General features: G+C 40.0%; 1 pseudogene; it reads right to left on the bottom strand.

The window, feature by feature from the left end:
* Positions 1–1,738: 1,738 nt before the first annotated feature.
* LOC116685150 (metalloreductase STEAP4-like) lies at positions 1,739–8,056 on the bottom strand (annotated as a pseudogene).
* Positions 8,057–13,575: the final 5,519 nt, after the last annotated feature.

Below are 13,575 nucleotides of genomic sequence, written 5' to 3'. Positions count from 1 at the left end.
CACACTGCATTATTAGTTGTTTTAAATAAATGACTTTTTTGAAATAACAATTTATTGTAGGCCTAACATTTATAATCAAATTCAGAAGATGATCCTCATGTCAATCACTGTGGTTACTGTTTGTAGCCATCATAACCTTTGTAGCCTTTACGGAGACGACCTTTTCAAAGAAAGAAGGTACTAGTTTTATGCATTTTCAGGAAAGTAAAAGGATAAGCAGATTGTTGTCGAGGTTTCTGTCCACAGAGTAAGATATATACAGTACATATAGCTCGGTATGGGTATGTGGACATATACCAGTCCCTCCAAGATTTCCCGATGTTGCGATTGCAACAATTCACGCAATTCAACCAATCATCGTGAATTTGGTGTGACTCGCAATTTTGACCAATCATTGCAACTTTCCCGCAAATTTGACCAACAACCAAGTTTCCCGCGATGTACAACCAATCCCAGCATTCCCATGTGCCAGACTTTGTATCAGCATGTGACTCTGAGAGCCATTGACCAAGCGGAGTGAGAACGGGTTGACGTCACACGTACCTCGCCAAATTCATTTCCTTGTTTTCTGATTTTATGAAGATGAGTCGTGTGTAACTTAAATATCTCACATTTACCAACTAAACGTACAGTTAAGACTGCGCAAAACATTGCAGACCGTACTGCCAACCTGTATACATTTTTACATCAAAAACTGCTGTAATTTCACTATAAAGCTGCTGCTGTTCCAATCCTGTTGGCTCTCTGCAGCGGGCAGGGCCTCTGCTCAGTTCTCCCCGCAACTGACGCACACACACTCTGGATGCAGGAAAAAACAGAGATGAAACATACAGGATGACCTAAATTGAGGACAGCTATGCTCATATTGTGAAATGATAAGTTAAAGTCCAATAAGTACTTTATCATACTAATAATAAATAGCAATAATAGCAGAGCTGTATACAGCTTCTCTGCTGCAGCCCAACTGGCAGAAATAATTGTGCTGAGATCACAAAAGATGCTTTACATTAGTTAAAAAACGGGATGACCATCACGAAAGTAACAAGATAAACGTGTTTATGTACACGAATAAATAGATTTAATTACGTGAATATTTCATGAACTGCCGTGAGACTGGGTTGTCAGATCAGCCGGAGTGATGAACCCTGGAGAGGGATCAGACCGCAACGACTAAAAAGAGCACACTCAACTCAGTAGGGAAAACTTCTCTCAGTTTGACTGAGCTTTCAGACAAGATGAAAGATCGTAAATATGGTAGGGAGAAAGACAGAAAAGGCATCACTGTTTAGTCACAATGACATTTATTGAACAGTGGTTACACTTGACATTTAGCAACAATAATAGGAAGAACAAAAGATCCAAACACCATAATTTACAGAAATGGATACAAACTGAATTGATTAAACAAAAGCCGTCTACAAACCACGGATAAAAATTAAAGTCAAACTGTTTCTGTTGATTTTAAGGGAAATACAACAGAGTTGCCTGCCGAGTCAGAGTCAGAGTTAGACTCTCTAACAACTGGATGTGCATGGTTTGTGAAATGATTCAACTCTAGTGTTAAAAGCTGTACGGCTGCTTTAATGCGTGTGTCTATGACTCTCCAAGACAGAGGTTCTTAATCTTTTTAGAACCAAGGACCCTTACAAGACGATTACAATTCCATCGGTGTCTGTCCCTTGGAATAATTTGACAATGGCTATTTATTTTTTTTACACTTCTACATTCTTAGTTATGTAAAAAAAAAAAACATAGTGATTTAATCTGAAACCTTTCACAGACCCCCTGGCAGAGTGCCATAGACCCCCGGGAGTCCCCAGACCCTAGTTTGAGTATACTGCTCTAAGGTATTTGAATGACTGATATAAGCCTACACGGTGCCATTGTATCACATACTATGTTTACAAAATGGAAGAATTCAAAGATGATTACACAAAGAGAGACTGAAAGGAGTTTCAATCAATTGCCTTTGTTGACTTTGTTGACAATAAAGTGTAGAACAATAATCACTCACTGTTCTGCAAAACAATGAGCTGGGGTTAATTGATAATAGAGCTCTTAGAAGGCAAGTCACTGCGATGTCTTTGTGTGGGCTTTTTTCTGTGCATTACATTTTTTGTGTCTGTAGTAGTGTTTATGTTAGCAGTGGTTTCTCACTGCCTTCCTGCGTATCAGTCCTCTCCCAGCCCTGTCGAATGCGGGTGAGGCTGCGGTCCACACAGGGCAGGAGGAGCAGCAGCTTGAGCACTATCAACACAGAAGGCAACACCAGAGAGAGCATGTAGGCCGGAGGCATGTGCCATTTGTAGAACGAAGGAACTTGTCCCAGCCGTACAGGTAGGTGTGAAGGGTACAGAAGAACACAGTCAGGTATCCCAGCTTGGACTGGAAGAGAAAAAAAAAAACAGTAAGAAATGTGTTGATTCACGTAGGTACACTTGCACTAATGAACACAGAACTATTACTGTGTAATATGCTCAGTAAATGATAGACTGACCTTTACAGAGACAAGCTTTAACCTATACATGGGAACACAATCATCTACTTACACACACACATACAGTACTGTATGCACCTAGTGATAATTAAACTACTGTAGATAGGGGGCGTGCATACACCAACACACTTGCAAATTTACAGGCATGTCGATCCATTCCGTAGACATGAACTGAACCTAAAGACTATGGCAAAGGATAATGTATGCCCTCCAAATTACATGTAATGAATAACTTAACATTTAAAACACTGCTCTAATTTGGGCTGGAGTAAAGGGGAGAAGGGTGTGGAATGAGAAAATGAGCTTGACATGACCCAGTTACATTTATGAATGAGTTTGTTCCCTTTAGTGAGACCGATTTTATTTTCGATTGGTCAAAGTGGGGGAAAAAAGATAAATTCTTGTGGCTGCAGAGTAAAAACAATCACAGCAAAAGATTTATTAAGGGAAGGATGAAAATACCACAAACACACTTTCAACAGATTACTTCCACGGAAAGTTGGAAACATCTATGTAACTGTTTTCCATCTGGGCTAAAGCACAGAATCGTTCTTATCAGTCATAGCTTAAAGCTTGGCTAATAGGCATGATGTGAATATTGCTGTAAATAGTTTTTCTGACAGTATGCAAACACTTTAAAGGCCTAGTAGGTTCTCTGTAAATGTCCACACTAACTGAACCTCTGCAGCCCAGAGCATGAACAGATGCAGTAACATACTTCTTTAAAATTCTTACAGTGGCACCTTGTGAGTGGATACCAACTGAGACTATTTAATATTGTGAGCATGTATCTCTGTGTTAACTAAATCATCAATCTGGTTGTCATTTGCAGCTATTCAAGGCCACAGTGTAGAGGTGAAATAATCAGCTGTCCCAAATTTATAATATATTTCCCAATGCTTGTTTCTATTCATTTTATCAGAAGTTACTAATCAACTTATTTCATAAAAAACAGCTCTAAAATGACCGACAATGTGTTTGCCTGCCATTCAGTTTTTTGTTGTGTGCTACAGGGCCAAATCTGTTGGCTACAAAAGGAGTGCCTTTTCTGTCTTTTAAAATGTATTTATTTTTTAAAGGTATGGCATTTAAGTACAAAGCTAATTGAAGATTACACACATGTACTTTCTTAATTTGTGGGTAGATTAAGTTTCTGAAGATATGATCAGAATACAAACAAACTTTTCTCGTTTTAGGATTCCAGGAAAGGTTTCAATCTGCTATTTTAACATTTCCTGTAAAAACAGGCAAAAACACTAACGTGTGCTTAAGCTGTTGGATAGATTTCTCGGGAGATCACAGAGCCAGCACCACTGGAACTCCACATTCCTCCAGTTGTGACTGCCAGTGTTTCACTATGTAAACAGGATGCAGGGATTCAGATACATTTTGACGGGGTGCACATCTGTACCTGCACGAAGCTGAACTCCCTCCAGCTGAGAGCGTTGCTGACAGAGGGGAGAGAGGTTATTCCCAACAGGAGAACAGGCCAAATCCCAGAATCCCCATAGAGTAGTAAGAGTCTGAACGCCAGGCCGTCGTGGTGTCAAACACTGACGTTCGGTTCTCCTTGATCTTGAAGTGACAGTACACAGGACAGAGAGATGTTGTTGTACTGAAACAGTTCAGCATAATGCAAAGCCATTTCCATGTATAGTTGTATACGAAGGCAGTACTTTTAATGCTTATTATTTATTATTTGTTTTCCAGCTGCATGTTTGCCTTACCTGTGAGATGGTATTTGCAGAACCCCAGAATCTCACATAATATCTAGGAAGACAATTATAAAACTGTTTAGAGAAAAACACATCAGGCCTTATTCTTTTACATATCCAAGGTAATAATAATAAAATAATAATAATAATATAATAATAATATAATACATTTATTTTATGTACCGTTTTAAAAGGTACCTAAAGGCACGTTACAAGGTAAAACAAAAGAAAAACAATAGCAAGATCAGTGAAAAAACATTAGTAACACAACTAGAGATACATATGAAAGGTGCAGCAAAACAGCAAAGAAACAGGATACAGCTTTGAACAGAGGGGTTTAGTGTGGTTTTGTTTTTAGCAATTGATATAGAAGTCTGAGGTGTTGGGGGAGGGAGTTCCAGAGGGAGGGGATAACAACAGAAAAAGACCTGTCCCCCCAGGTTCGGCGCTTGGGGCTGGGTGAGAGGGGAAGGAGGTTGGTATCTGTGGATCTGAGGTTGTAGATGGGGGTATGATGGTGCAGCAGCAGAAGCAACAACTCTGAACTTCCATTTATCACATGATGTTCCACTCTTCAGGTCACGGGACAACTGAGTTTCCTTGTTGACAACAGCAGCCCTCCACTGAGGAGGACTGTGAAATGTGACTGAAAGTGCTAGTATAATGAACATTCATGCTTATTTTTAGCAGCGGCCAATCAAAATCCTTTCAGCCATGACAACACCTTAGCAACCACCTAGCTACACTCTGCAAAGAGTTTGACAACTCTTTTATGTGTGACTTCCAGTTCCAGTCTTTCTTTTTTATAATAATGCACTTTCTATAACAGAAGTCCATGTAAATTTATTTTGACATTTTATATGAACTGAAGGCAAATTCCCTGAATTGTCTGGTTACATACGCTTTTAATCTCTATGGGGTCTATCTATGATAATGTTATATAATCACTATTTGTGCACTGTTACTGTACACACGCAGTTGCCAGGTTTAGGAACCGATCATGATAAAATGCAACAGCCCTGTAACTCAATTTATATCAATGATGGTTGACTATATATTAGATCTTAGCACAAACTGCAGTGTCCAAAATGTACATAAAGTATATTTCTATGTATTCGTGTTTTCATGAAGGATTTATTTATTGCAGGGCTGTTATTACATTACATTAGTGTAAGCTAGATGTACCTAATAACCTGGCTGAATTGACTGCAGTTAAAATTACTAGAATACATTTTTTAAGGAGCATGGGGCACCTGTTACATACCTAATGGGGATGATGAGAGTGTAGACCATATGTAGAAAAGCAAAGCCAAGTGCTACCAGCCCCAGCTGTTTCCTGCACAGCATCCAGCGATAACTTCAGGAAAACGCCTGAAACAAACATACTTTGACTTGCAGGATACAATATTTGAAATATTTTGGAAATTGTCTATGCAAACAGTAAACATCAATCTATCCTGTTTTAATGTCGGACCTGTACTTGGTGCTCTGTAGAGCTGAATGAAGCCAGCTATGACACCAGGCACGTAACACAGAGACAACATGATGAGAGACACAATGGGAAACACCTGCAAGAAGGTTGGCAGTGAACACAGATGTGGTTACTGTGAGGAAAACATGCCCCCAGATCCAAGTTAGTTACTTAATAGAGAGAGAAAAAAATGCAAAATTTTAGAAGTCTTTACCTTGTTGGCCAGGGACACCATGATTCTAAATGAATTGTCTTTCCCCTGTTCAACATACGCATAGACAACATCTCTAATGACCGCATAGACAAAGATGAAGGCAGTGAGGCCGACGGCCACGCATAGCGGCAGCCTCCATTCTGGGAATAGCTGCAGTGGGAAGTCCTCTAGCTCTTTGGCTGCTGACAGAGAACCTTTGTCCAAAGCAGCGAAGCCAAGTTTGGTGGCCACCTCTGCTACTGCCTGCTTTGCCTCAGCACCGTTTCCACACAGGTACACCTGGCACGAAAACACAACAACACCAATAGTTTTCAAAGTATTTAAAATGCCCTATGTGAAGGAGTCTTTATTATTTTATATTTATGCATTTATGTGTATGCATTTGTACACACAATGATGAAAGGGTGGTTGACTCCAGGGGATGAAATATAAAAGTACCTGGAGATGCTGTGTCGTTGTGCGTATGAAATACTTAATTTAATTGAAGAAAGCAGATGAAACTGTGCTCAGTGAACTCCTAGTGATGTTGCTGATTGTGCTCAAAATACACTAACACATACATAAACACACACCCCACAACACACACTCATGTGTGTTTTTTATCATCCACTGGGATTGCAAACCAGATCAAAATAAAACAGAAAAACCCACATATGCTGCAGCTTTGCAGTACAAAGCATGTGATAGAGAGCTTAGATCTAAGAGACACTGTGGAGTTAATTGATTCAAGGATACATCTGAGATGGCATTCGCAGCAAAGACACGAGGCTGACGCCTCATATTTGGCTTCTTTTACTTGGATTTGTTTGATCAAAACTTCAAAATGAGTTAAGTTTGGGCTGAAATGTTTCCTTTCTGAAAGAGACTATTATTTTTAACTTGTTGTCAATGCCCCACTGTGCGAACACATTGTAAAATGCTTGTAGTTCTGCAGCAGGCAAATAATTTAACAAGCAGTGCTGAATAGTTTAATTCTAAAATGAGACATGTCACCACTAGAAAAAAAGGTACATTCCTCAATAGCAGAAGAAGAAAATCCAGTACTTTTTAAATTTTAAGTATCAAATGCACTTAAAAATACTAACATTTTTGCACATTTAACACATTTATTACCTGTCTATTGGCATCTGAGGGTCCATTCTGCAGGGCCCACGCAGACAAGGTGTTGAAAGCCTTCACAACATGAGCTCCAGGGATCAGCCTGGACAACAACATCAAACAGTTGTTGGTGATTCGAACCACATGATCCATGAAATCTCCCAATGTTTTAGGTAATTACATATTGCCTGATTTCCTCTTACCTCTGCAGACACTCAGCATTGGCCTCTGGGTATAGATCTTCTTGAGGTTGTTGCTGACATCCACCAGCACCTTCCAATCAATGAAATCAGCAGAGTGGATGAAAAGTTAGAAATTAACCAACTGCTATGTTACTTTGGATTTTGACTTTTCAACAAGGTACCTTTCCCTGGAGTTGAGGTGCAAGTTTTTCCAGGAAGTCGTAGTGTTCTCTGTGAATACAAAGAAAGACCAGACTAGCTGACTGGGCTGCTGCTTCATGGCTCATTGCCTGCAAAACACACAAACACTATTGTCATGCATGGCCATTACATGTGGCTACACATTTACTCATAACAGACTCGGTGAGTTCAGCGATAGTTCACTAGTCAAGTACATATTGCGTGACAGATGAAACAAAACCTAGCCACATGTGCAGACACACATGAACACACATTATCAGTGACCTTGTTTAGCCCAGTCAACTTTCCAAGCCTGATAACAACTGTTTCTTTCCCCCCCCCAGTACTATCTATGCACTTCTATCTACACAGTTATTTGTTTTGGTCAGGACCATCATGCAACACACATTCTGAAATCAGCAATGAATTCCAGTGTTTGAGAAGACAACATCATACAGGGTATTGTACCTGAGCTCCATGAGGCAAGGGGCCACAGCTTTGAGGTCTGCGGCTGCCGTACACCACCCTGTAGCCAGAATGGAGCAGACGCTGGCCTAGAGAGCGACCTAAGTCTCCGTCCCAAGATACACAGCAGCTCCTGCTCAGGGGTAGCTGCTGTGCCCAGAGGATACAGCGACACGCTCTCTGGCTTCACCTCCTTTGACACGCTGCTCAGTCTGTCAACCGACATGGCCACAGTTCAACACAAATAGCAGTGATATCTCCTGTGGATTTGACAGAACGAAACACTACACCGGCTTTTCTGTCAAAACGTGTAATGTGTCCAGATTCAAGGCAAATGTAACAAAATAGTAGTCTTTAAAGTAACAGCTCTTCTGGATGCTTGTGGAAAAAAGTGTCAGCAAATCAACTGTCTGCCCCTCAAGTCCATGTCTGCTCTTCTAACTCATTACGCTTTAGACTAACAGATTTTCTTCCTTGAGCCAGTTTTTGTATGAGCCCGTCCCCTCCCATGGCTCAGGGTGAAGTCTGTCTAAACTGGGAAACTCCATGGCAAAAGATGGGCGGTATGTGTGTCTCTGCTGGCAAGGGTGTCAGTCTATGTCTTTGTTTGTGCTGGAAAGTTTTGTGGCAAAGTTTCAAGCATGGCCTTCTTCTGGGAAGCAGTTACCATTATGCAACTCGGGAAAACACCACATAATTCATTATAGTTGGTAAAAAATTTTGGCATGAGGTTTTCCCATTTTTATTAAATCCCTACCTTGACTACAAACATTATGAAACACAAACAGAGAAAGGTGGTAAGTGAATGTCCCTATTCATTTTCCATGGTGTGAGACTGATAATAATAACAGCTGTTCCAAGGTTATTATAACATGTTTAAAATGTAATTTAAAAAAAATCTTTAACCAGTGTCCTAATTGCAGCTCAGACAAGAAAATGATTATCTCACTTTAACTATTACAACAGGGAAGCTGTAACACTGGGCTTTCTACAAACACACTATCTGGACTGAGTCTAGGTCACGGTATGCAAACACTATGTGATGGAATGCTCCTAACCCCCTCCTCTCTTCCCCTGCATGATCTCCATTATATGACCATAAAATTCACATTCCCTACTAAGTGCATAATGGCTTTGACATGTGTGCAAAACAAATAACACATTTGTTGTATTAGCAGGAGGTCATTTGCCGTGCACTTGGAGTGAAAGAACCCAATCCTTATAATCAGTCACTGATATGGTGGTCAGAGGCGCTTGCTGATTCATGTGAACAGGCAAACCCACCAATTACAGTCTAATCTTGTGCTGGCCTTGTGAGTAATTAATATTTTTAGCCTGGTAACTGAAGTTGACCTGTGAGCTGCAACCCTTCTTATTTTCCCGGAGGTCCAGAATAACTTCAGTGGTCAGGGTTGAGGTGAACCGCAGGCCTACTGACTTGTCCTACCACTGTAATAATCCCTCGGCTCTGCTGCTTCACTAAGTGGCCTGTGTGTGTGTGTGCGTGCGTGTGTGTGTGTGTAACGAAGAGGGAAAATCATGCTGTTTTGTGAACAATCACCTTCTTAGTATTTCTCCTACACAATTCTGAAGCACAAATTAAAGTGATGCTGTTGAAATGGGGGGGGGGGGGGGGGTCACGCTTGATTAAGAAAAATCATTTGTTTTTGCATCTGTAAGTTAGAACAAAAAAGTCTGATATGTCTGGCAGGTCTGTGTTATTTATGCACTGTGGTGTGTGTTTTTTTGTTGTAATAACTGACCCAGAGTTCGTTGCCCTCTGAAGCCAAGTTCAAAGATCAATCAGTAACAGCCCAAGAACAGAGCTTGACCTCAGAGAGCACAAGAGCTGCATTCAAATACTTGTGAGCAACACGAGCAACAATCATAGCCTCGAACAGTGTGGGTGGTTTTCTGATGATCAAAACAAAACTGAATGGAAGCAGCAATCACATATCAAATGTCAAGTCTGAATAAAGGCACTCTCAGGCAAGGGTGATGATTGAACCATCTAGTATTCCCAGGCCAGAGCCATTACCATGATTGGCTTCACACTGCGCAATATCTGATTGTCTAAGCAAAATGCAGTTTGCATTAGAGCCACAAGTCTATGCTAATGAATTCTGATGCATGAAATGAGGATCACTGATACTGCAACATCCTCCTTTCTAGATCATTGTACTATAATCAAAATTATTGATTTTTGAATACAGTGTTTTATTGGTAAAGTGTAGGTTTATATTGTAGGCTATGGTGGAATTTAGATCCTAGAGCTGAATAGAAGGAAGAAGTGATGTATTGTAGGTTATCTACAATGGTGGGGTTATCAGAGCAGATGCTCCCAGGTAATGGATTATCAGATCCATGAATAACTGAAGTGATTATTCAGTGAATAGCATGGTCAGAGGGGATGAATTATTAATTACCTACAGTGGAAAGATTTGTTGCAGAGTGTGATTTGATGTCAAAAAGAATGAGGGGGATAGCATGGAGATGGGGGATGTGTGTTAGAAGTCCTGCTTGAGAATGGTTGCACAGTACAGCAGGGATTTTAGGGGGTAGAGGTAGCTGGATCTGAGGTGTGACCAAGCCAAGGATCTGCTGTGCCGCAAGGCAGAAAAGGAAACGTCCTGATGAGGCAGGATGTTTGGTACATTGACTTTTCCGTCTTCTCACTTCACCTCCTCCACACCACACATCTGCTGTTTTGTTTACCTGAGGCAAAAAGTGTCCTCGTATGAGCTATCCTTTTGAGGTTATGTTTTGGGTTTGCGGACCGTGACCTGACACAGCCAGAAAAGGCCACATAAAAACAGCTTTTCTTAAGGCAGAAACCTGAGTGGGCCCGGCTGAAAAAAGCTCACATGTACTCATCATTTGTTCAGAAAATGGCTAAGCTGTCAAAGACCTTTTTTTGTTTTGAATAGCGTTGAAATGAGTAACAGATGAAAACAAAGTCCAGCTGGCTAGTTGGCAGTAGATGATGTCCTTAGTGAAACTTATCTTGGCTTTGACAGAGTCAGGGACGGTGTTGCAAGCTGTGCTTTTCCTCCTCCTCCTCTATCTCTCTCTCTCGCTTCTCTCTCCTCTCTCTCTCCTCTAGCTCTCTCGCTGTCTCTCTCAAAACTATCATTGTGATCCTTTTAGAGATTTACAGTGAAATCTCCCTACTGACCCCTGCTGCACTGGTACTCAGTGAGTGGCCTGTAAAGTTAATGGGTCAGATCCAATCATTTCTTGTAACACACTTTACAAACACACACTTGCGCGCACACACACACACACACACACACGCAATCTCACTTTCTCTCTTCCTCAGACACACACACACCACACACACATCTTCCTGTCTCTCTTTTTGTCACTTTCAATTCAGAGCAACATCAGGGCATGGTCTCAGCCTTATAGGGGCTCTAATGACAGTGGTTATAAAAGCTGACTGAATGAGAGAGCAGTAGTTATGTGTTGACACTGATGTATGCAATTTTACAGGAAGCCAGAATAATTGAGACAGGATATTGCGTGTCTTCATTTTACACCATTTAGTGTACACAGTTGACACTGACATTCTGTCCCCCAAATTAAAACATTGTGGTTTTAAAAAACACACAAAATCCACACGGCGTTGTATGTTTGTTTGATTAGACTTCTTTTCAGGACTGTGTGGGTGTGTACAGACAGACTGGATGCCTAAAGTAAAATTGTGACTGGCAGTTGGATAATTTCTACAGCTTGGATCAGCCAAAATCTCTCCAGGTATTGTAGTATCTCGACCCTCCGCCAAGCCAAAAATGATGGAAAAAAAATAATTTTTCAAAAACTGGACCGAAATACTTCAAACTGGTGGTCATAACATAAACCTATTTGATTGTTACATTGTTCAAAATAGTCCAATCTTTCTTAATTAACACTGAAGACATAAAGAACATTTTGAAACAGGAACACACTTTCAAAGCGACACCTTCAACTTTTCAACTATATTGCATCACTCAACCTCAGCTAGAGGCCCAGTAAACAGTAACTTAAAAATACAAACAAAATGCACTACACAAACTATAGCCTTAACCCAAAATCAACATGTGTGTATGGGGTAAAACGGAAGGAGGGTTTTGCCGTTCTTGCTGAATGTCAGTCTTTTCAAAACTCTATCTGCAGAGTTGATATTTGACATTACTCTCTGCAAAGATTTGGAAGACCCTAAAAATGTTTTTTTTTTGCAATCAGATTCTCAGTATGAGCGATGGAATCTGGTTATTTCCATGATAGATTTCTGATTTTTTTTCCTCAAGTGACTCAGTTTGGAAAAGGTCACATATGCAACATGATCTGATCTCAGAAGTTGTTGGTTTTTTAGTCACTGTCAATCAAATCTCACCAACACCGGGTCTGTGGATTATCTTAAGTAACCAGGTCGTGATTTTTGAAATGTATTATTTTGGCACTTTAAGCGGCACATGTAACGTTCCATTTAGTTTTATTATACTCAAGAGAAGGCTCTACAGGCGATAACTCCAACACTGGACAACTCACACCAAACAATCTAGATTCATAAATAGCACCACAGGTAAAATGGAAAATATGTATTTTTATTTTGCGGTGAACTGTCCCTTTAACTCCTAATAAATAATATATTATATAATGTTTTAACTTTGATTGTTTGATTGTTTTGATCATAAATATTTAGCTTTATGACTATGCAATGATTTTTTTTTTTATATACATAATTTTAGGGTTTTAAAGATTACAGTTTAAATATGTGGCTTTCAAATCCAAACCCATTAGCCACACAGAGATGGACATCAGTTACATATATATTTGGGATCTTCTATGTGTCACCACATGACCATCATACTGCTAGACACCTCAAAGCCACTGAGAGGAATATCTTTCTTGTAAAACCTTCTGTGTGGGTCAGGCATTGGTTGTTGAGGAAATGCAGGAGTGCAGTAGCAGTAACTGGTAGCACTACAAACTGATCCATAAAGCATGCAGCACTTGTAAAGTGTGTAACGTGAGTGTGGCAGCATCTTGAATTGCCTACCTGAATAATCTTTGCAGGCTTTGCTCCATGTACTGTATGCCATTTAGCATTTACTCTTGGTATTACACTATACCCCTGAAAACAATTACAACAGACCTGTTCTGAAATTGCATAAATATTTCATAAAAACCATCTCTTGCCAACCACACTAAAACGAGAACTAAATAACTGGAAGCAGCATGCTCTGATCAGCATGTTTGCACTGAAGATGTGTACAAATCATCACATTTGAGAGAGTCATCTGTATGTGACCAGAAATGACCAGAAAGAAAATACCACAGTTATTTTCGATTGCTTAAGCACTAGTTTGAAAGCAGGGACCGTTTTTTCAAAACACTACACACAATAAGCACAACCACACACCCATAAGCAGAACACCTCAGACTCATTGCAAAAGCTATACACTAATTTATAAAAAACATATTTTTACCATATGAAACACACATTTCATATCACATAATTCAGTTTGAACCAGTTACACTCTGCTGTTGCTAACCTAAAACACTTTTAGCATACTTCTCAGTGATTAGAGTGCTGTCAATGTAAAGTGCACAGAGAAAGTGCAAATATACAATACATTCACCAACAATACACAAGAGCAATGCTGCAGACTGAGGAAAACATCATTTGTTTCTCTCCATATACCCAAATCAGTCAACATGTCAACATGGAGAAACACAACAAAACATGACCCAATTTTCCTAGAGCTATT

Source organism: Etheostoma spectabile, unplaced genomic scaffold (assembly GCF_008692095.1).
Source record: "Etheostoma spectabile isolate EspeVRDwgs_2016 unplaced genomic scaffold, UIUC_Espe_1.0 scaffold00569600, whole genome shotgun sequence".
NCBI lineage: Eukaryota > Metazoa > Chordata > Actinopteri > Perciformes > Percidae > Etheostoma > Etheostoma spectabile.
This window is presented reverse-complemented; position numbering and strand designations above follow the sequence as displayed.